Below are 24426 nucleotides of genomic sequence, written 5' to 3'. Positions count from 1 at the left end.
CTACAGCCATGTGTTATTATTTTAGGCCTTCGATGCCTGTCTGCGGTCACTCCTTCCACTAGGCCTCCACTGACCACACCACTGCTGCCCGTGTACCCCTGGAACCAATTTAAAATTGCCTACAGCCATGTGTTATTATTTTAGGCCTTCGATGCCTGTCTGCGGTCACTCCTTCCACTAGGCCTCCACTGACCACACCACTGCTGCCCGTGTACCCCTGGAACCAATTTAAAATTGCCTACAGCCATGTGTTATTATTTTAGGCCTTCGATGCCTGTCTGCGGTCACTCCTTCCACTAGGCCTCCACTGACCACACCACTGCTGCCCGTGTACCCCTGGAACCAATTTAAAATTGCCTACAGCCATGTGTTATTATTTTAGGCCTTCGATGCCTGTCTGCGGTCACTCCTTCCACTAGGCCTCCACTGACCACACCACTGCTGCCCGTGTACCCCTGGAACCAATTTAAAATTGCCTACAGCCATGTGTTATTATTTTAGGCCTTCGATGCCTGTCTGCGGTCACTCCTTCCACTAGGCCTCCACTGACCACACCACTGCTGCCCGTGTACCCCTGGAACCAATTTAAAATTGCCTACAGCCATGTGTTATTATTTTAGGCCTTCGATGCCTGTCTGCGGTCACTCCTTCCACTAGGCCTCCACTGACCACACCACTGCTGCCCGTGTACCCCTGGAACCAATTTAAAATTGCCTACAGCCATGTGTTATTATTTTAGGCCTTCGATGCCTGTCTGCGGTCACTCCTTCCACTAGGCCTCCACTGACCACACCACTGCTGCCCGTGTACCCCTGGAACCAATTTAAAATTGCCTACAGCCATGTGTTATTATTTTAGGCCTTCGATGCCTGTCTGCGGTCACTCCTTCCACTAGGCCTCCACTGACCACACCACTGCTGCCCGTGTACCCCTGGAACCAATTTAAAATTGCCTACAGCCATGTGTTATTATTTTAGGCCTTCGATGCCTGTCTGCGGTCACTCCTTCCACTAGGCCTCCACTGACCACACCACTGCTGCCCGTGTACCCCTGGAACCAATTTAAAATTGCCTACAGCCATGTGTTATTATTTTAGGCCTTCGATGCCTGTCTGCGGTCACTCCTTCCACTAGGCCTCCACTGACCACACCACTGCTGCCCGTGTACCCCTGGAACCAATTTAAAATTGCCTACAGCCATGTGTTATTATTTTAGACCTTCGATGCCTGTCTGCGGTCACTCCTTCCACTAGGCCTCCACTGACCACACCACTGCTGCCCGTGTACCCCTGGAACCAATTTAAAATTGCCTACAGCCATGTGTTATTATTTTAGGCCTTCGATGCCTGTCTGCGGTCACTCCTTCCACTAGGCCTCCACTGACCACACCACTGCTGCCCGTGTACCCCTGGAACCAATTTAAAATTGCCTACAGCCATGTGTTATTATTTTAGGCCTTCGATGCCTGTCTGCGGTCACTCCTTCCACTAGGCCTCCACTGACCACACCACTGCTGCCCGTGTACCCCTGGAACCAATTTAAAATTGCCTACAGCCATGTGTTATTATTTTAGGCCTTCGATGCCTGTCTGCGGTCACTCCTTCCACTAGGCCTCCACTGACCACACCACTGCTGCCCGTGTACCCCTGGAACCAATTTAAAATTGCCTACAGCCATGTGTTATTATTTTAGGCCTTCGATGCCTGTCTGCGGTCACTCCTTCCACTAGGCCTCCACTGACCACACCACTGCTGCCCGTGTACCCCTGGAACCAATTTAAAATTGCCTACAGCCATGTGTTATTATTTTAGGCCTTCGATGCCTGTCTGCGGTCACTCCTTCCACTAGGCCTCCACTGACCACACCACTGCTGCCCGTGTACCCCTGGAACCAACATCAGAAAATATAAAAATAAGTATTTTGCTTATAAAAAAGAAAATACTGGAGAGATATCAAATGCAGACATTTTAACATTAAAAACAAACACATACAACAAAAATCTGGTACAGTACTAAAAATGGCCACCAGCTACAATAACTTTCTCCTGCAAGTAGTTAACTGAAAGGTTTTTTCAATTTTAAACACAGATATGGCATCCACCGAGTGTTGTCCTGTCGCGTCTTCATTATATTATTGCCAAGAAGATGCAAAACAATGAAAATAATAAAATCATTATTTACCAAAAAAATAGAGTAAGTCAAAACCACATTGCAAATAAACATTCATTACAAATAAAGAAGCAGGGCGCGTCCGAGGGTGAGTATATACCTAATAAGAATATAATCACCCTCGGACGCGCCCTGCTTCTTTCCGACAGCCTTCCTTCCTAAGAATCAGCCCTTCCGTGGTGTAGAGAGAGGGTTTGTTACACTCTAAGGTGTTCCCCAGGTTGCCTTTCCTGAGCTTCGATCTTCCGGCTCTCGTTTAGTAGTTGTTGGAAACTACGCTGCATTAGGCCTACAAATTGGCTATGGGGTGTAGAGAGATGGTGTGTTCCACTCCAAGGTGTTCTCCAGGTTGCCTTTCCTGAGCTTCGATCTTCCGGCTCTCGTTTAGTAGTTGTTGGAAACTACGCTGCATTAGGCCTACAAATTGGGTATGGGGTGTAGAGAGATGGTGTGTTCCACTGTAGAGAGATGGTGTGTTCCACTCCAAGCTGTTCCCCAGGTTTCCTCGCCAATGCTTCGATCATCATGCTCTCGTTTAGTAGTTGTTGGAAACTACGCTGCATTAGGCCTACAAATTGGGTATGGGGTGTAGAGAGATGGTGTGTTCCACTCCAAGGTGTTCCCCAGGTTTCCTCGCCAATGCTTCGATCATCATGCTCTCGTTTAGTAGTTGTTGGAAACTACGCTGCATTAGACCTACAAATTGGGTATGGGGTGTAGAGAGATGGTGTGTTCCACTCCAAGGTGTTCTCCAGGTTGCCTTTCCTGAACTTCTATCTTCAGGCTCTCATTAAATTGTGGTTAAACGGAACAACTGCATTTGGCGTACTAGTTGGTTTGGGGCCTACTATCGGTGTCTGCCACTCCTTGCTGTTCTGCTGGTTTCCTGTCCTGAAATTCCGTTTTCAGGCGCTCGTTAAGTAGTTGTTAATGTTAGACTGCATTTGGCCTACTAGTTGGGTTGGGGCCTACTATCGGTGTCTGCCACTCCTTGCTGTTCTCCTCCACTGAACAAAGCTGTGCCGCCTGTTTACTACGGTTGCCAATTTTGAACTGCATTTCGACTACTTACTGATTTGGGCCTACTCTCTGTGTCAGCCTCTCATTCCAGTTGTCCTCCACTGCAATGCCCCCTGATTAGTCCTGTGTTACCAATTTTGAACTGCATTTAGCCCACTTTATTCTTTGGGCCTATATCTGTGTTTCCTCCTCATCCTGCCCATTGCCCAGCCAGTGATAGATGAGTCTGCTGGTACATTGACCCATAACGCAACATTTCCCGTGCACGCTACACTGCAAGATTGTGACCCTGCTGAAAGTCAGGTCCCCCTTCCCGCATACCATACCACCTTACACGGGGACAAACAGGAAGGTGCAGATGAAAGTGCAGGTTCCTTCATCAGGTAGGGGGAGGAATACTAGTTGGCGACGTCACTGGCACAGGGCCTCTCATAGTACGCAAAAGTGTTGCTGCCGGTGGGAGGCGCCCCCGCCGTGCAAACACACCGCTGTACTTTGAGGGGCCCTGTGCCAGTGCCAATGCCAACGAGTGGGCCCCCCCTGCTTGCTCAGGTTCACAGCACTTGCAAAGTTGAAATACTTACCTCTCCCTGCTCCACTGCCGTGATGTGGTCCAGATTTCCTGGGCCCACTAATTACTTGAACCAGCCCTACCCACCACAACTTTAGCCAAATGAACCCCAATTTCAAATGCCTTCCAATTATTATAAGGTAAATTACGCTTGACAAGCTTCATTAAGAAGAATGGATGGTTTTGACATTAAAATGGGCACTCTAGGTGTTTTCCTGGCCCCCACTCACTGCCGACTATGCTGCCCCATTGACTTGCATTGGGTTTCGTGTTTCGGTCGATCCCGACTTTACGTCATAATCGGCCGATTTCACTCGACCCGACTTTTGAGATAGTCGGGTTTCGCGAAACCCGGCTCGACTCTAAAAAGGTCAAGGTCGCTCAACTCTAGTAGAGAGCAATGTGCATCAGAGTTCAGGGTGGATTGGAGGCAAAGAAAAAGGATATTGCAGTTGTCTATGCAGAAGATGATGATGAAGATATTTTTGCCAACTCAAAGCTGAGGAAAAAGAAGATTTGAGAGATTTTTAATTGGCCTGTAAGACAGAGAAAAGTGTGGATCCATTAGCAGAGATTACCGGGTCTGGAGTGCGAGAGTAAAATGAATTAAAGCAGCTCAGTTCAAGTTCTGGATTTATGTTTTCAGCTTGACTTCAGTGTTGAATTCATGTTCTGATGTTAGTTCTGGTTCTGTATTTATGTTATGTACTTGGTTACGATGCAGTATTTATGCTGAACTTAGTTCTGGTTCTTCTGTGTTTATGTCACAAGAGAAAGAGAAATCAATGTAGATACATTTACTTGATCCTTTATTAAGCAGAGTTAAAAGGAATCTGTCACCAGAATTTTATGCTTATCAATCTGGTTGAAGTATTAAAGGGGTATTACCATCTCTAAGATCCTATTCCAATAAGTAGTAGTTATAATAATAATAATAATAATAATAATAATAATAATAATATTAGCAAATGTCTCCAATTAGAAACGTATTAGTTTTTGTGATTTGCTATATCTCTTTCCTCATGTGCTCACATTGCAGGACCTTAGGTATCCATAGGTGGCACTATAGAGTTCAAGTCCTCTTCCTCTCTGAAGAGGCAATTTGCATATTAAATTTCCCAGAGGAGCATTGCACAGCAAACAAGCCTACTTACCTTGGCAAGCATGAGCTGGTATGTTAGACCTTTATTTATGTAATGAGCTTTGTTCTGGTACTGTATATATATGTTACTAGTTTGCTTCTGGCAGCACTGTATATATGTCATGAGCTTGGTTCTGGGGTTGTATTTCCGTACTAAGCTTAGTTTTGGTTGTGTATTTATTTATGTACTGTGCTTGGTTTTGGTGATGCATTTATGTCAAGAGCCTAGTTCTGGTATTGTACTTGATCCTGGTGCTGTATTTATGATATTAGATTGGTTAAGGTACTGTATTTATGTTATTAATGTTTTACTAGTGTTGTATTTCTGTACTGATCTTGGTTCTGGTGTATATATATATATATATATATATATGCAAAAGACAAGAGAGACAGCCGGACAGCACTACAACCAAGGCATATGGTGGAAACCGCTCACCTGTATGTGACGGGCCACTATGTCCGGTCCTGGGTGCGAAGCTCCGCTGGAAACAATCCACGTGTAGATGCCAAAGAACAAAAGAAGTAATGGAGCGCACTCGCTGAAGGTCCGGTGCAGGTAACTTTATTCACACAAGGTAAAAATCATCTTCACGACCGGGGGTGCCGAACAAAGAAAGGTAGCGAGGCTTGGTCCAGCCTCGCTACCTTTCTTTGTTCGGCACCCCCGGTCGTGAAGATGATTTTTACCTTGTGTGAATAAAGTTACCTGCACCGGACCTTCAGCGAGTGCGCTCCATTACTTCTTTTGTTCTTTGGCATATATATATATATATGGAATGAGCTTGGTTCTGATGCTATATTCTTGTATTTTAGGTCTATACGTAAAGGATAGGTGTACTAGTGTGGGTAGGTACGTATGTATTCATATTGTGCCAAATTTGATCATATTCTAGCCTGCAGAGAATGTACATAGATTTGGAATATTTTAATTTGGTTATAGAAGCAGGAGAAATTATTTGTACCAAGGCACTTTGTACGTATATTTTTGTCAACTGAGTAAGAATCCTGTTGATAAAAATGTGTACCCCTCCTGTAAAGCATTACAATTGGCTCAAAGACTGTGGCCTCATTCATATAGGAAGTATAGAACTAGCTCATTAATAAAGAAAAGGACTCTCAGCCAAGAGATAGAAAGACGACATTCTGAGAAAAGTTGTGAAAGAGGCTTTAGTACTCCAGTAATACAACCTACCACGTGTGAGCTGGTGTCATGATATCATCCACACTCCATGACCCCTGTAAGGAAGTTAGATGTAATTATAAAAGCAGATTGAAGCAGGATTCTGTGATTTAATTACCCAGTGGTAGATTGGGTCCATCCATGAGATCACGTCTTACTTAAAGATTTCTGTCAAGGATTGCAATTACTTTGGGTCAAAGGATAGAGAGCGGACACAGGGTACATTTAGGGTCAGCCTCAGGGGTGTGTATTCGCTGAAGGTTCATCGGACTCCCCTGCTGAGGGGGAAGGGGGAGCACTGCTGTCCTGGTAACTTAAGTTTGTGACCACCCTGTAGATTAAAGAGTAACTATTTTTTTTAATTTTATTTCATAAATAAACAGTGCACATGAAATGAAGAAACATTTTAATATATCTTATTAGAGAAATCTGCTTCTTTCCCCTCCTGGACTGATCATTCATTCTCAATTCAGAGGTAAAATCTGTATTCAGTGGAGACAGATGTTCCATTACTGCGATAGGAGATGACAGTTGGTGACTTTAAAATTCTATGGAGGGGGGAGGGGCTAGAGGAACACACAGACATTCCATTACAAGTTCTCCTGAAATGACAGCTACAGTTCTCCATAGAACTTTATGAGCACCAACTTTAATCTCCTATCTCAGGCTCCTCCCCTCTCTATAAAACTTTATGAAAACCAACTTTAATCTCCTATCTCAGGCTCCTCCCCTCTCCATAGAACTTTATGAAAACCAACTTTAATCTCCTATCTCAGGCTCCTCCCCTCTCCATAGAACTTTATGAGCACCAACTTTAATCTCCTATCTCAGGCTCCTCCCCTCTCCATAGAACTTTATGAGCACCAACTGTCATCTCCTTTCCCAGGCTCCTCCCCTCTCCATAGAACTTTATTAGCACCAACTGTCACCTCCTATCTCAGGCTCCTCCCCTCTCCAGAGAACTTTATGAGCACCAATTTTAATCTACTATCTCAGGCTTTTCCCCTCTCCATAGAACTTTTTGAGCACCAATTTTAATCTCCTATCTCAGGCTCCTCCCCTCTCCATAAAACTTTATGAAAACAAACTTTAATCTCCTATCTCAGGCTCCTCCCCTCTCCATAGAACTTTATGAGCACCAATTTTAATCTACTATCTCAGGCTTTTCCCCTCTCCATAGAACTTTATGAGCATCAACTGTCATCTCCTATCTCAGGCTCCTCCCCCTCTATAGAACTTTATGAGCACCAACTGTCATCTCCTATCTCAGGCTCCTCCCCTCTCCATAGAACTTTATGAGCATAAACGGTCATCTCTGTAATTGAAAAATCTGTGTGTTAATTGAAGACAGATTTTACCTGTGAATTAAGAATAACCAGTCCAGGAGGAGAAAGAAGCATATTGATAACAGTTATCATTTACAGTTATGAGACCGAAAGTGTTGGCACCCTTGAAATTGTTCCAGCCCATGCTTGGGGTTGTGTGTGAAATTCTGTCCAATTTGCCTTTTTCTCTCTGTGGTTTTGTGTTGTTCCAGTATGCACAAAGGAAATAAACATGTGTATAGCAAAACGTGTGTAATTGCAATAATTTTATGGGAGAAATATTTCATTTTCTGGAACAATTTCAAGGATGCCAAGACTTTCGGCCAAGATTGTATGTCCCATTATAAGTCTAAAAATAGCCGTCATGTCATATTCAGCAGAGCGAGGACTGCTTCCCATTACTATAATAATGTCTGTCCTGCTGTGCGTTACATACAAGCAACACTGCGGAGAAACGGACACAGGACACATTCATAGAAACCAGAACTGCGATCATAAGACTGGCTGTAGCCACATCAATGTGACTGTGATTTACCCTTAATAGAGAACATCACCAGTCGGCACCATTCACTGTGCCTAATAACCCTTGTAACCATGGTCCTGCCCCAAGCAGTAACGTCTGCCGCAACTTTAACGGGGATGTCCTACATTTTATGAAAAGAGGGACAAAATAAAAAACAAAACAAAAAAAAAATTAAATCCACTACCTCCATTCAGGTGGTCCCCATCAGTCCGGCACCAATGAGGTCATTATTCAGTCTGTGAGCACAACACTGTATAAACCAAGCACAGATACTTCACAATAGAATACTATACAGGAGGGGAAGGAAAAAAATCTAATGGTCGTCTTGTATTATAGGAGCGCAGCTTAAATGTTTTTAGTTTAGCAAATTGAGTCTACAAAAAAACAACAACAAAGCATGTGCACCTATCCTTAGAGTTCCTCCTGTGAGCAAATGTTGTTTCCAAAGATGGGCAGAATTGTGAATGCAACTCTGGACTAGTAAGGTGTTTATAAAACACATTCCGGTCCTACAGAGGAGACCCACAGATAAGTTCACGTGGATGACCCATCCTCCTGCTCTGCTTCACGTGGATGACCCATCCTCCTGCTCTGCTTCATGTGAATGACCCATCCTCCTGCCCTGCTCCATGTGGATGACCCATCCTCCTGCTCTGCTTCATGTGGATGACCCATCCTCCTGCCCTGCTCCATGTGGATGACCCATCCTCCTGCTCTGCTTCATGTGGATGACCCATCCTCCTGCTCTGCTTCACGTGGATGACCCATCCTCCTGCCCTGCTCCATGTGGATGACCCATCCTCCTGCTCTGCTTCATGTGGATGACCCATCCTCCTGCTCTGCTTCACGTGGATGACCCATCCTCCTGCCCTGCTCCATGTGGATGACCCATCCTCCTACCCTGCTCCATGTGGATGACCCATCCTCCTACCCTGCTCCATGTGGATGACCCATCCTCCTGCTCTGCTTCACGTGGATGACCCATCCTCCTGCCCTGCTCCATGTGGATGACCCATCCTCCTGCCATGCTCCATGTGGATAATTAAATAAATAGGGCAGCACACTGCAGCGCCAAAACATGCAAACTTGAAAAAACGAAATTTGAACTGCATTACTGCACTAGAAATATGAAAAATGAGAGCTTTTAGCGCACAAAAATGGCCAATTTTATGTGTACCTCGTAGCCACGTTAAGGCATCTCTCTTATACGAGGTCCTACGTTTGACCTACCTCACTGAGAATAAACGTCTCCATCTGAATGGGTACATGTAAAAACCTCTTCTTGGACTCAAATTCTCTCTCTATGTGGAGGGGTATTGGACCTACTATAATTAAAACACCTGAAGCTAGGAGGCGGGGAGTGCACGATCAGAAGGCTAGAGAATACATTTCAAAAACCTGACCTGCACATCCAAACATAGACTGAGTGTGAACAGGTGCTGAACCCAGAGTCGCCAACTCGTATATAGTTAAATAAATAGGGCAGCACACTGCAGCGCCAAAACATGCAAACTTGAAAAAACGAAATTTGAACTGCATTACTGCACTAGAAATATGAAAAATGAGAGCTTTTAGCGCACAAAAATGGCCAATTTTATGTGTACCTCGTAGCCACGTTAAGGCATCTCTCTTATACGAGGTCCTACGTTTGACCTACCTCACTGAGAATAAACGTCTCCATCTGAATGGGTACATGTGAAACCTCTTCTTGGACTCAAATTCTCTCTTTCTGTGGAGGGGTATTGGACCTACTATAATTAAAACAACTGTGGCTAGGAGGCGGGGAGTGCACGATCAGAAGGCTAGAGAATACATTTCAAAAACCTGACCTGCACATCCAAACATAGACTGAGTGTGAACAGGTGCTGAACCCAGAGTCGCCAACTCGTATATAGTTAAATAAATAGGGCAGCACACTGCAGCGCCAAAACATGCAAACTTGAAAAAACGAAATTTGAACTGCATTACTGCACTAGAAATATGAAAAATGAGAGCTTTTAGCGCACAAAAATGGCCAATTTTATGTGTACCTCGTAGCCACGTTAAGGCATCTCTCTTATACGAGGTCCTACGTTTGACCTACCTCACTGAGAATAAACGTCTCCATCTGAATGTGTACATGTAAAAACCTCTTCTTGGACTCAAATTCTCTCTCTATGTGGAGGGGTATTGGACCTACTATAATTAAAACACCTGAAGCTAGGAGGCGGGGAGTGCACGATCAGAAGGCTAGAGAATACATTTCAAAAACCTGACCTGCACATCCAAACATAGACTGAGTGTGAACAGGTGCTGAACCCAGAGTCGCCAACTCGTATATAGTTAAATAAATAGGGCAGCACACTGCAGCGCCAAAACATGCAAACTTGAAAACACGAAATTTGAACTGCATTACTGCACTAGAAATATGAAAAATGAGAGCTTTTAGCGCACAAAAATGGCCAATTTTATGTGTACCTCGTAGCCACGTTAAGGCATCTCTCTTATACGAGGTCCTACGTTTGACCTACCTCACTGAGAATAAACGTCTCCATCTGAATGGGTACATGTAAAAACCTCTTCTTGGACTCAAATTCTCTCTCTATGTGGAGGGGTATTGGACCTACTATAATTAAAACACCTGAAGCTAGGAGGCGGGGAGTGCACGATCAGAAGGCTAGAGAATACATTTCAAAAACCTGACCTGCACATCCAAACATAGACTGAGTGTGAACAGGTGCTGAACCCAGAGTCGCCAACTCGTATATAGTTAAATAAATAGGGCAGCACACTGCAGCGCCAAAACATGCAAACTTGAAAAAACGAAATTTGAACTGCATTACTGCACTAGAAATATGAAAAATGAGTGTTTTAATTATAGTAGGTCCAATACCCCTCCACATAGAGAGAGAATTTGAGTCCAAGAAGAGGTTTTTACATGTACCCATTCAGATGGAGACGTTTATTCTCAGTGAGGTAGGTCAAACGTAGGACCTCGTATAAGAGAGATGCCTTAACGTGGCTACGAGGTACACATAAAATTGGCCATTTTTGTGCGCTAAAAGCTCTCATTTTTCATATTTCTAGTGCAGTAATGCAGTTCAAATTTCGTTTTTTCAAGTTTGCATGTTTTGGCGCTGCAGTGTGCTGCCCTATTTATTTAACTATATACGAGTTGGCGACTCTGGGTTCAGCACCTGTTCACACTCAGTCTATGTTTGGATGTGCAGGTCAGGTTTTTGAAATGTATTCTCTAGCCTTCTGATCGTGCACTCCCCGCCTCCTAGCTTCAGGTGTTTTAATTATAGTAGGTCCAATACCCCTCCACATAGAGAGAGAATTTGAGTCCAAGAAGAGGTTTTTACATGTACCCATTCAGATGGAGACGTTTATTCTCAGTGAGGTAGGTCAAACGTAGGACCTCGTATAAGAGAGATGCCTTAACGTGGCTACGAGGTACACATAAAATTGGCCATTTTTGTGCGCTAAAAGCTCTCATTTTTCATATTTCTAGTGCAGTAATGCAGTTCAAATTTCGTTTTTTCAAGTTTGCATGTTTTGGCGCTGCAGTGTGCTGCCCTATTTATTCAACTATATACGAGTTGGCGACTCTGGGTTCAGCACCTGTTCACACTCAGTCTATGTTTGGATGTGCAGGTCAGGTTTTTGAAATGTATTCTCTAGCCTTCTGATCGTGCACTCCCCGCCTCCTAGCTTCAGGTGTTTTAATTATAGTAGGTCCAATACCCCTCCACATAGAGAGAGAATTTGAGTCCAAGAAGAGGTTTTTACATGTACCCATTCAGATGGAGACGTTTATTCTCAGTGAGGTAGGTCAAACGTAGGACCTCGTATAAGAGAGATGCCTTAACGTGGCTACGAGGTACACATAAAATTGGCCATTTTTGTGCGCTAAAAGCTCTCATTTTTCATATTTCTAGTGCAGTAATGCAGTTCAAATTTCGTTTTTTCAAGTTTGCATGTTTTGGCGCTGCAGTGTGCTGCCCTATTTATTTAACTATATACGAGTTGGCGACTCTGGGTTCAGCACCTGTTCACACTCAGTCTATGTTTGGATGTGCAGGTCAGGTTTTTGAAATGTATTCTTTAGCCTTCTGATCGTGCACTCCCCGCCTCCTAGCTTCAGGTGTTTTAATTATAGTAGGTCCAATACCCCTCCACATAGAGAGAGAATTTGAGTCCAAGAAGAGGTTTTTACATGTACCCATTCAGATGGAGATGTTTATTCTCAGTGAGGTAGGTCAAACGTAGGACCTCGTATAAGAGAGATGCCTTAACGTGGCTACGAGGTACACATAAAATTGGCCATTTTTGTGCGCTAAAAGCTCTCATTTTTCATATTTCTAGTGCAGTAATGCAGTTCAAATTTCGTTTTTGCAAGTTTGCATGTTTTGGCGCTGCAGTGTGCTGCCCTATTTATTTAACTATATACGAGTTGGCGACTCTGGGTTTTGCACCTGTTCACACTCAGTCTATGTTTGGATGTGCAGGTCAGGTTTTTGAAATGTATTCTCTAGCCTTCTGATCGTGCACTCCCCGCCTCCTAGCTTCAGGTGTTTTAATTATAGTAGGTCCAATACCCCTCCACATAGAGAGAGAATTTGAGTCCAAGAAGAGGTTTTTACATGTACCCATTCAGATGGAGACGTTTATTCTCAGTGAGGTAGGTCAAACGTAGGACCTCGTATAAGAGAGATGCCTTAACGTGGCTACGAGGTACACATAAAATTGGCCATTTTTGTGCGCTAAAAGCTCTCATTTTTCATATTTCTAGTGCAGTAATGCAGTTCAAATTTCGTGTTTTCAAGTTTGCATGTTTTGGCGCTGCAGTGTGCTGCCCTATTTATTTAACTCTATACGAGTTGGCGACTCTGGGTTCAGCACCTGTTCACACTCAGTCTATGTTTGGATGTGCAGGTCAGGTTTTTGAAATGTATTCTCTAGCCTTCTGATCGTGCACTCCCCGCCTCCTAGCTTCAGGTGTTTTAATTATAGTAGGTCCAATACCCCTCCACATAGAGGGAGAATTTGAGTCCAAGAAGAGGTTTTTACATGTACCCATTCAGATGGAGACGTTTATTCTCAGTGAGGTAGGTCAAGCGTAGGACCTCGTATAAGAGAGATGCCTTAACGTGGCTACGAGGTACACATAAAATTGGCCATTTTTGTGCGCTAAAAGCTCTCATTTTTCATATTTCTAGTGCAGTAATGCAGTTCAAATTTCGTTTTTTCAAGTTTGCATGTTTTGGCGCTGCAGTGTGCTGCCCTATTTATTTAACTATATACGAGTTGGCGACTCTGGGTTCAGCACCTGTTCACACTCAGTCTATGTTTGGATGTGCAGGTCAGGTTTTTGAAATGTATTCTCTAGCCTTCTGATCGTGCACTCCCCGCCTCCTAGCTTCAGGTGTTTTAATTATAGTAGGTCCAATACCCCTCCACATAGAGAGAGAATTTGAGTCCAAGAAGAGGTTTTTACATGTACCCATTCAGATGGAGACGTTTATTCTCAGTGAGGTAGGTCAAACGTAGGACCTCGTATAAGAGAGATGCCTTAACGTGGCTACGAGGTACACATAAAATTGGCCATTTTTGTGCGCTAAAAGCTCTCATTTTTCATATTTCTAGTGCAGTAATGCAGTTCAAATTTCGTGTTTTCAAGTTTGCATGTTTTGGCGCTGCAGTGTGCTGCCCTATTTATTTAACTATATACGAGTTGGCGACTCTGGGTTCAGCACCTGTTCACACTCAGTCTATGTTTGGATGTGCAGGTCAGGTTTTTGAAATGTATTCTCTAGCCTTCTGATCGTGCACTCCCCGCCTCCTAGCTTCAGGTGTTTTAATTATAGTAGGTCCAATACCCCTCCACATAGAGAGAGAATTTGAGTCCAAGAAGAGGTTTTTACATGTACCCATTCAGATGGAGACGTTTATTCTCAGTGAGGTAGGTCAAACGTAGGACCTCGTATAAGAGAGATGCCTTAACGTGGCTACGAGGTACACATAAAATTGGCCATTTTTGTGCGCTAAAAGCTCTCATTTTTCATATTTCTAGTGCAGTAATGCAGTTCAAATTTCGTTTTTTCAAGTTTGCATGTTTTGGCGCTGCAGTGTGCTGCCCTATTTATTTAACTATATACGAGTTGGCGACTCTGGGTTCAGCACCTGTTCACACTCAGTCTATGTTTGGATGTGCAGGTCAGGTTTTTGAAATGTATTCTCTAGCCTTCTGATCGTGCACTCCCCGCCTCCTAGCTTCAGGTGTTTTAATTATAGTAGGTCCAATACCCCTCCACATAGAGAGAGAATTTGAGTCCAAGAAGAGGTTTTTACATGTACCCATTCAGATGGAGACGTTTATTCTCAGTGAGGTAGGTCAAACGTAGGACCTCGTATAAGAGAGATGCCTTAACGTGGCTACGAGGTACACATAAAATTGGCCATTTTTGTGCGCTAAAAGCTCTCATTTTTCATATTTCTAGTGCAGTAATGCAGTTCAAATTTCGTTTTTTCAAGTTTGCATGTTTTGGCGCTGCAGTGTGCTGCCCTATTTATTTAACTATATACGAGTTGGCGACTCTGGGTTCAGCACCTGTTCACACTCAGTCTATGTTTGGATGTGCAGGTCAGGTTTTTGAAATGTATTCTCTAGCCTTCTGATCGTGCACTCCCCGCCTCCTAGCTTCAGGTGTTTTAATTATAGTAGGTCCAATACCCCTCCACATAGAGAGAGAATTTGAGTCCAAGAAGAGGTTTTTACATGTACCCATTCAGATGGAGACGTTTATTCTCAGTGAGGTAGGTCAAACGTAGGACCTCGTATAAGAGAGATGCCTTAACGTGGCTACGAGGTACACATAAAATTGGCCATTTTTGTGCGCTAAAAGCTCTCATTTTTCATATTTCTAATGCAGTAATGCAGTTCAAATTTCGTTTTTTCAAGTTTGCATGTTTTGGCGCTGCAGTGTGCTGCCCTATTTATTTAACTATATACGAGTTGGCGACTCTGGGTTCAGCACCTGTTCACACTCAGTCTATGTTTGGATGTGCAGGTCAGGTTTTTGAAATGTATTCTCTAGCCTTCTGATCGTGCACTCCCCGCCTCCTAGCTTCAGGTGTTTTAATTATAGTAGGTCCAATACCCCTCCACATAGAGAGAGAATTTGAGTCCAAGAAGAGGTTTTTACATGTACCCATTCAGATGGAGACGTTTATTCTCAGTGAGGTAGGTCAAACGTAGGACCTCGTATAAGAGAGATGCCTTAACGTGGCTACGAGGTACACATAAAATTGGCCATTTTTGTGCGCTAAAAGCTCTCATTTTTCATATTTCTAGTGCAGTAATGCAGTTCAAATTTCGTTTTTTCAAGTTTGCATGTTTTGGCGCTGCAGTGTGCTGCCCTATTTATTTAACTATATACGAGTTGGCGACTCTGGGTTCAGCACCTGTTCACACTCAGTCTATGTTTGGATGTGCAGGTCAGGTTTTTGAAATGCTCCATGTGGATGACCCATCCTCCTGCCCTGCTCCATGTGGATGACCCATCCTCCTGCCATGCTCCACGTGGATGACCCATCCTCCTGCCCTGCTCCATGTGGATGACCCATCCTCCTGCCATGCTCCTTGTGGATGACCCAGCCTCCTGCTCTGCTTCACGTAGATGACCTATCCTCCTGCCCTGCTCCATGTGGATGACCCATCCTCCTGCTCTGCTTCATGTGGATGACCCATCCTCCTGCTCTGCTTCATGTGGATGACCCATCCTCCTGCCCTGCTCCATGTGGATGACCCATCCTCCTGCTCTGCTTCATGTGGATGACCCATCCTCCTGCCATGTTCCATGTGGATGACCCATCCTCCTGCCTTGCTCCATGTGGAATACCCATCCCCCTGCCCCGCTTCACACGGATGACCTGTCCTCCTGCCCTGATTCACGTGGATGACCCATCCTCCTGCTCCCCTTTTCACGTGGATGACCCGTCACCTGCTCCCCTTTTCATGTGGATGACCCATCCTCCTGCCCTGCTTCACGTGGATGACCCGTCCACCTACCCAGCTTCATGTAGATGACCCATCCTCTTGCCCCGCTTCACGTGGATGACCCGTCCTCCTGCCCCACTTCACGTGCATGACACGCTCTCCTACCCCGCTTCACGTGGATAACCGGCTCTCCTACCCCGCTTCACGTGGATAACCCATTCTCCTGCACCGTTTCACGTGGATGACCTGTCATCTGCTCCCCTTTTCACATGGGTGACCTGTCCTCCTGCCCCGCTTCATGTGGATGACCCGTTCTCCTACCCTGCTTCACGTGGATAACCCGTCCTCCTGCACCACTTCATGTGGATGACCCGTCCTACAGTGTCCCCAACCTTGCTTCTGTGCAGGTGCACTTCGCTCTCTCCTGCTGAGGGCAAAGTATTGTAATGCGCATGCACCGAGCAATGACAAAAGAGCCCCAACGACACAGAAGAAAAGATGGTGAATGCACATCGCAGAACTTTGCCCTCGGCAGGGCAGAGAGAAGTGCGGCTGCATAGGAGCAAGACTGGGGGATGCATGGATAATGTAGGAGGCGTCATCCACCGCCACGTACGGGTGGGGAGGAAGGAGATTATACAATTTTTTTTTAATATGGGGTTGGGGGCCCATACACAGGTTGCTATATAAAAAAAAGAGGTAAAGGTGATGGCCTTAGCTTATATTGGGAAAATCTGGTGATAAGTTCTCATTAAAGAAATCTGCATCCATACCCATGGCTCTAGCAGCAGGTTGGGGCAGTCAGAGGACAGGTTCCCGTAAAAAAAAATATTTAGTGGGGTACAATTGGGAAGGGGGAATCTCACACAATGTCACCACTGTTCCTCAGGTTCTGGTTGTATGGCTTTGTAATTACATGTTAACTTCGTTCATATTTTGCTACCACATTACCAGATTCTGAGAACCAGAACCTTGTTTTCCCATCAATTTGTGGAAGATTTTAATTTTTCTTGTATTTTCTTAAATGAAGGACAGCGATCTGTAGCTCTTCTTGCCAACATCTGGGGAATTTGGAACTTTATTTTTTTTGTTTTTAGCAGGTAAAATGATTAAAAAAACAGTTTTTTTTCTCTACTGGCATTCAACCTGTACAGGAAAAATGTTGGATTTAAAAAATTTAGGTAATTTAAAGACTTTCTTTTTTTTTTCTTCTTTTATGTAATGGGAAAGGAGGGAGGTGATTTAAGCTTTTAAGTATAATTAGTATGATAAGCGAACCCAAACTGTGCTAGTACTAGACCCCTAGTGTCCGGTGCTAAACTCCGAACACTGACTTCTCCCAGAAGTCTGTGTAACTGTTCAGAGTTCATATGCTTATTAAAGCTCATTGAAAGGCTGCAGCACAGGCAATCAACAAGCTTTGAAGCTGTGGGTACTTCTGGAGCCATCATAGCCATGCTAATCATTGGCATGGCTATGATTGGCCGGCACCACCCGTGACGCGGCCTGTTAATGGGTGGCGATTCTGCTCGAGTGAGGGACAGTGTAAAATAAATAATTGAAAAAAACAACGTGGAGTCCCCTTTATTTTTAACCAGCCAAGAGAAAGCAGACGGCTGGTCTTATTATGCTGAGAAGGGGGACAGAATCCATGGAACTTATTAATATCAGTCACCAGCTGTCTGTGCTTACCCCAAAAAATCTTTTTCTTTTTTTTTTTTTTAAATCAAACAATTTCCCTTTTTCATCAAGTTATGAAAAAATAAACCCCACACATCAGTCTGCCGTAGTCCATATGGAGGTCTCCCGACGATCCCTGGCTTCGTCTTCCAGCACTCACTGTGGGGTCTCACGCTCTACTGCACCAGGTGAGAGTGTAATGTGCACAGGGTGGTAGTCATGGTCGAGGGGCTTCTTTCCAGTGCCTTGGCACCATACAAATAAATCGTGTCCCAGTGTGCTATCTTGTGTAAGGTGCATTACACTCACTTGGAGGCCAGAAGCCTTCGCTGCCTCCACGTCCATGGTTTCAGGACCTAGGCGCACACACATCAGGGGACACATGGTTCGTTTTAACAAGTTAAACTTTACTGGACAATTCAAGCACATCAGTCTTTAACAAGCAGTATCGGGCACAGGATCCTCTGGTTCTTGTACCATCAACACAGTACATTTCAAGCATTTGCTTACGTTCAGCTCGTACTATCCCTACGCTTGATCCTCCGGTCAGCCCCAAGGATTTCCCGTCAGGCACCACAGCACTCCCGAGATGCGCTACGTTTCCTCTCAGGCGGTTCCCAACCTGGCTTCCTGTGTCTGGAAGGGATTAAGGCACACTTCCCAGTGCCTAGTTCGAGCAGTAAACCATGGAGGTTACAAAAATGTCCGCAGGAAATTTGGTGTGACCTCATGCTCTCAAAACGATATGTACTCCTCATGCCTCCAGCCGACTGCAGCTTGAACTTGATCTTGACACAAACCTAACACTCACTCTAAGACCGGCGTCACACTACCGTAGAATACGGGTGAGTGCTATGCGAGAAACATCGCAAAGCACGCGGACCAGTGTTAATCTATAGGGCAGCTCACATCACTGCATTTGTTCTCAGGCGTATTCTACGTGCGTGTAAAATCGCAGCATGCTGCGATTGTACGGGTATATCATCCGAGACTCAACAATGCAAGCCTATGGGCGCGAGAAAAACTCGGACACCACACAGACCATTCGTCTAGCTTGCGACAAATACGCACACATTTTTCTCATTTCCGCCCATTGAGCCATTAAATTCAATGGGGAAAAGCAGTGAGAAATGTAAAGCCATACGCATGTCATACTGATACATAGGCGCGAGAAAATCGCATCATCGCATTGCAAATGCATTACACACGGATGCCCATACGGAGATCACTTGTGCGACTCTCGGCAGGTAGACTCGGAATGATTTTTAATACATTAAGTGTGACCCCAGCCTAACCCACTAAAGCTGGAAATGATTCTCTTTTTTACTTGACCCCTCCAATCCTGGTCTGGCCCCAAACATTTAACTGTATCCTACACTATTCCTATATCTTATACACTATTAGGCCCACCATTGCCTATCTGCCCTAATGTTCTTATCTATCACTAAGTACGAGCCTATAGTCCATACTTTCCCTACCCTTGAGCCGAGTGTACCAGAGTTATCACCCCAAGATTTTATCCAAAGTGCTCTCCTGGATGAGATGGAGAGGACGGCAGCTTTTGCGGCTATTCGGACAGACTCAGCCGAGGCGTCGGCTAGGAACCCAGTTGCTTGCTGTAGCAGGGGTAGTGAGGCTACAATTTCCTCTGTTGGGGTGCCCTGTGTCAAATGATCCTCAAGCTTGCGTAACCAAACAGGGATTGGGCCACGCAAGTGGAGGCTATGTTAGATACACAGCAGGTGTCCAGGCTGTTTTCTTAGTTAGCCTGGACACCTGCACATCCACTTTTGGGGTCTCCCATAAGGAGTTATCTCCGTCTAACCGGAACCGGTTCTTTAGCTCTGAGGGAATAGTAAGACCCTTTTCAGGGAGGCCCCATTCATGTAGAATCAAATTTTGGATATTTTTATGCACAGGAAAGTCCTTTTGATCTTTGGGCTTTAGACCTTAAAACATTTCATCCTGTACCGTGAGTTTAATTTCCTCATCCTCCACCCCCATGGTGCCTCATACTATACTGATTAGGCCACCCATATCCTTAGAATTAAAATAATATTTTTTGTTCTCTCATTTAAAGGTGGAGGAGGAAGTGGAGCCCTCATTTTCCCAAGCATTCTCCGAACCAGAATATTGAATCTCTCCTGAGTCTGATTCTACCGGGGCCTTTTTCCTCTTTTTAGGAGGATGTGGTTGAGGCACCGGGATCTGGGAGAAGGTAGCCATGGAAGAGTGGACCTCTTCTTTAATGAGGGATCTGATGCTGTCCATAAGAGAGGGCTGCTCAGCGTGTAGAATCTCATCTGTACAGGATTGGCAGAGTTTCTACCCATATGTAGATGGGAATCTGGCTGCACACACTTTACATTTGCGGCTTGTCCTTCTAGGATCAGAGACCTTGTCTCCCTATAAGAGAGAGAAAGGGTTTAAGACATACACACACACACACACACGATAGCTGGGCGCAACACCTGCTAGTTACAGTAGAAGGGGGTACGCTGAGTTCTGCAGTTGCAGAGCAAGGGGGTTTGTCACAGTCCATGTCCGTCACATTAATGTCAGACAGGCTTACCTTGTCACCCGGATCTTTTAAATAGGATCGCGGGCCAGCGAAATTGTGCTCCTCCTCCCCACCTCGCCCGATTGGGGGGATCCTATCCGGAACGTCCCGGTATTGCTGCCTTAGCGGGCCGGCCGACGCGACACAAGAGAACGCCGGCCGGCGCGCTCCACTGTGGAACGCATTGGACAACCCGGAAGTGATGCTTGTTCACCCGAAAGTGATGTTGACGCAGATGCCACAGCCGAGACGCGCCACCTCCGGCGTGCAGCAGGGGAGGAGGAAACCGGGGGGCTGCAGGAGGCCCCCGGTATGCACGTCACTATCCCGCATTACCCCCAGTGGGGGCGCAGGAGGGGTGGGAAGGTCTCGAGTCCCGCCGAAGCGAGGAGACGGGAACAGCATACAAGGGGAGTCCGACCTCAGCTGCCCGGCTTATTCAGGTGTGTGGAGCTCCGATCGCCGCCCCCGGCCACGGCAGCCCCTTCAGATCCTCTTCATGCCCCATAGGGGACAGGAAAACACTGGTGGTTGCAGGAAGGGGAGGGGTATTTAACCTCTTCGTGTTCCTGTCCCCTATTAGGGCGGGTAAGACTACCTCCGAAGTGGCTGTCATGGAAGGCGACTAGAGAAATTTTTGTTTCCAAAATTGTTCTGATGTAAAGTAGACTTGTGGAAAAAGGAGATTTTTGTGTACTCACCGTAAAATCTTTTTCTCCGAGCCAATCATTGGGGGACACAGTGTCAAGGTGAAAATATATTTTCTCTATACTCTTTTGTACTTTTATATTCTTATGCTGTGAAACAATAAGTTTTTCTCGTTATGCTTGCTAATGCAAATTTAACTGTGTTTAAGATGGCTGCCAGTATTCACCTTTGCCCCAGATTCCCTCTGCTGAAGAAGCAAGTTACACATTCCAGAAGGACAAGTATCATTTCTCTGGAAATGATACTTAAAGCGATGTGGACAAGATGTGGACAAAGGAAGATTCATCAGATGATGTCAGAGCCAACCAGAAAGACTGAAAACTAGATACATTGCTTAACCCCTGCCTAACCCCGCCCTCTGCACACCTTCCCCCAATAGATCATGTAATGTTGTGTATCAGGAAATAAAGTTCAGTTGCTGTGACGTTCCCACTACGTGTGGATGCTCGAGCATGCAATGAGTTTGAACCAGCATTTTGTCTGACTCATTCTTATCCGGTACCAAATGCTCTTAATCTGATTTGGAATGACTGGTGGATGAAGGGTATTGTCGTGACGACCCTGACAATTTGGCGCAACCAACGTGGGGCGTGGCCCGCGATCCGAGACCCCCTGGACCCATGCCTGGACGTCCGTGGAGACACCCATAGTGGCTGACCTCGAGGACTGATCAACCTCCAAACACGGTAAGTGGAGATCACATACTATGTCTGTGTCACACTTGCTAGTGTTTCAGCCGTTATTGGTTAGTCTGTGGTCTCCTTGGGTCTGGGGAGTGACCGGTCGAGTGGTGAGACCGAGCGCGATCCCGTGCCACGCTTCGAACCAGCAACTGAGAGACGTCGCACTCTGCGCGTCCTCCTGTACACCACACCTCCTCCACCGGTCATTGTACTCCATTCAACCACCCTACCCGTGACTGTTGCCTAGTAGTGATAGAGTGAAAGATTGAAGAAGTTGTGGATTGGGGGCGGCTGAGAGAAAGGGATAGGAGACGCAGCCTCTGTGATATTGCACATATTGGTAATTAAGACGTCCCAAGTGGGGGGACCACCAGAATCACATTGGTAATTAAGACATCCCAAGAGGGGGACCACCAGAATCACTTACTTGCACACATTGGTAATTAAGACGTCCCAAGTGGGGGGACCACCAGAATCACATTGGTAATTAAGACGTCCCAAGTGGGGGGACCACCAGAATCACATTGGTAATTAAGACGTCCCAAGTGGGGGGACCACCAGAATCACATTGGTAATTAAGACGTCCCAAGAGGGGGACCACCAGAAACACAGTGGAGGGGTCTCACTAGGAGACAGCCTCCCAACTGGTGTTCAGGTTAGGGACAGGATATTGAGCGTGAGGCTCTTTATTCATAGCACGTCGAACGTGAGGCTCCGTGCTAGGACACAAGTGTTGTTGTCGCTGTCAGCGGCCTACTGCAGAAGGGCGTAGTATTCTGTGAGTCATGTTGCGTCTCTTATAGCAGAAGAAGTCCGTGCCCCACGAGTTAAGTGAGGATGCTGTGGAAGTCAAGATAATAGTAGAGTCACGGGAGGGGAAGAAGGCAGTCAAGAATGTCGAGAGCGTGTACGAGCATGTAGGATTGCCCTCGTCAGGGAGATTGCAGCCGTCTACATGGCACAATCTCATAGAGAACAAAAAGGGCATGTTGAAAGATAAAGGAACAAGCGCAAGCTCATCTGCGAGTTCCGCGAGGCTTAAAGAACGAAGGATGGAAAGAGGTTGATGGAGAGGGAGGATGAGAGGATGCAGAGCCCGTGTTTGGCTATAAAATACCTCAATCATTGGTTTTTCTAAGGTGTTTTGGTATATGAATTGTGTGAAGGTTTTGTAGAAATTAATTGAGTCTGAGAACTGCTGTAATCCGCTACTCTGTGTGGTTTTTCGAGACACCCGATGGGAGGGGTCAAACAGCTGCGCTGTGCCTTGCTTTCTTTTGTGTTGAGGAATGCTGTAAATTCTTATTTCCGTGTTTCTGGTATGGAGGGGGCGAGTCGCTGCGTCCTCTCGGAATTTTCTATCCTTGCGTAGTATGCGCTATAGTACAATGTTGTATTGAATTAGAAAGAGTTATTGTAAGTTTAAAGTGAAATATGGTGTCCGGACAATGCATTAAAAGTAGTACAAAGTTTCCAGAAGAACTTAACCCATTCTGTATCAGCAGCTGCAGCAATCCTCACTCGCTCTCTAGCCTCACTGCTCTCAGCCCCCACCACCGCAGCGTGCAGCTTCAAGGACGCAGCTCGGTTCCTTATCAGTGGCCCAGGAGACAGACTCCAGCTCCAGCCCCCCTCCCTTACACAAATCCAGTCTTACGTTCCAATATCCATTTTAACCCTGTGTCTGGAAATCTCTCTCGCCATGTTAATTCTCAGACCAAGACAAGACAGATGGACTTGTAAATATTGCGCACAGACAAACCCAGACTGGAGAAATACTTGTATAATCTGTGCTGCAACCCAACCTAAGTGAATTACGCTGAATCCTGTCCAGACAAGATCACATGTAGTGACATAAGAAGCTGACACAGGATTGTGGTTAGTGGGTAGTGGGGACATTAACTTTTGGGAGTAAGCTGACAGTAATCCTTTTGGGAAGGAGCTGTAGACCAGCATGTCATGTCACCCCCAACCGGTCATCATGTCACCCCCACCACCAGAGAACCAACCATATCAGGTAGTGTAAGACAGATACAGGAGTATTATCCCTGGAAGCCCTCTGACTAGCTAGCTACGCTAAAATAATTGGCTGACCCTGAGAACAAACCTTTCCCATTTTACAGACAAAGATAATATGATGGACGTATAAGTGCACCTGAGCAGACCTAGAGAGTTGGTGAGCCAAGATGATGGTCAGATGGTATTTATGTTATATAACCCCTATGCAGATGAATATAATGAGATGTGTATCTTACATGTCCTTTCCCAATCAGTTTGAGAAAAAAAAAAAAAATGGGCGAGTGTCAGTGTCTTTAACCCTGGCAGTTACAATATCCCTATGTCACTATGCTTCAGTATGTGGGTAATTTTTTTTCTTGTGTGCACAGACAGAGCAGGAAGCCATTGTTGCCACTGTTAGTCTTCTCAAGTATCTGGCAGATCTGAACTGTTGGGTTTCGGCCTCGAAACTTCGGTTCTGCCTTGGTCAAGTGATATTTTTGGGTCACTGTCTCCTTCAGGGTGCCAGACACCTCACAGAAGAAAGAAAAAATATAGCCGTCAGCTCCCGTCCTTTTCCAAAAGATGAGACTGAACTCCAGCGTTTCCTTGGACTATGTACTTATTGTTGTCAGTGGATACCGGACGCATCCCGCATAATGCAATTTCTCTACAAGGCCCTGAAAGACGGTTCAAGATATGATGATGATTTTGGAAGACACTGTAGTGCACGGAGCTGCACTCACTCCCTCCCACCTTGTCAGGACAAGAAGCAGAATTTCAGGATCTGTCTACTGCATGTGTTCTGGCCAAAGACAAGCGGGCTAATATATACACGGACTCACAGTATGCATTTGGTATTACTCATGATTTCGGAGCTCTATGAGCC

The sequence above is a fragment of the Ranitomeya imitator genome, chromosome 1 (assembly GCF_032444005.1).
Source record: "Ranitomeya imitator isolate aRanImi1 chromosome 1, aRanImi1.pri, whole genome shotgun sequence".
NCBI lineage: Eukaryota > Metazoa > Chordata > Amphibia > Anura > Dendrobatidae > Ranitomeya > Ranitomeya imitator.
This window is presented reverse-complemented; position numbering follows the sequence as displayed.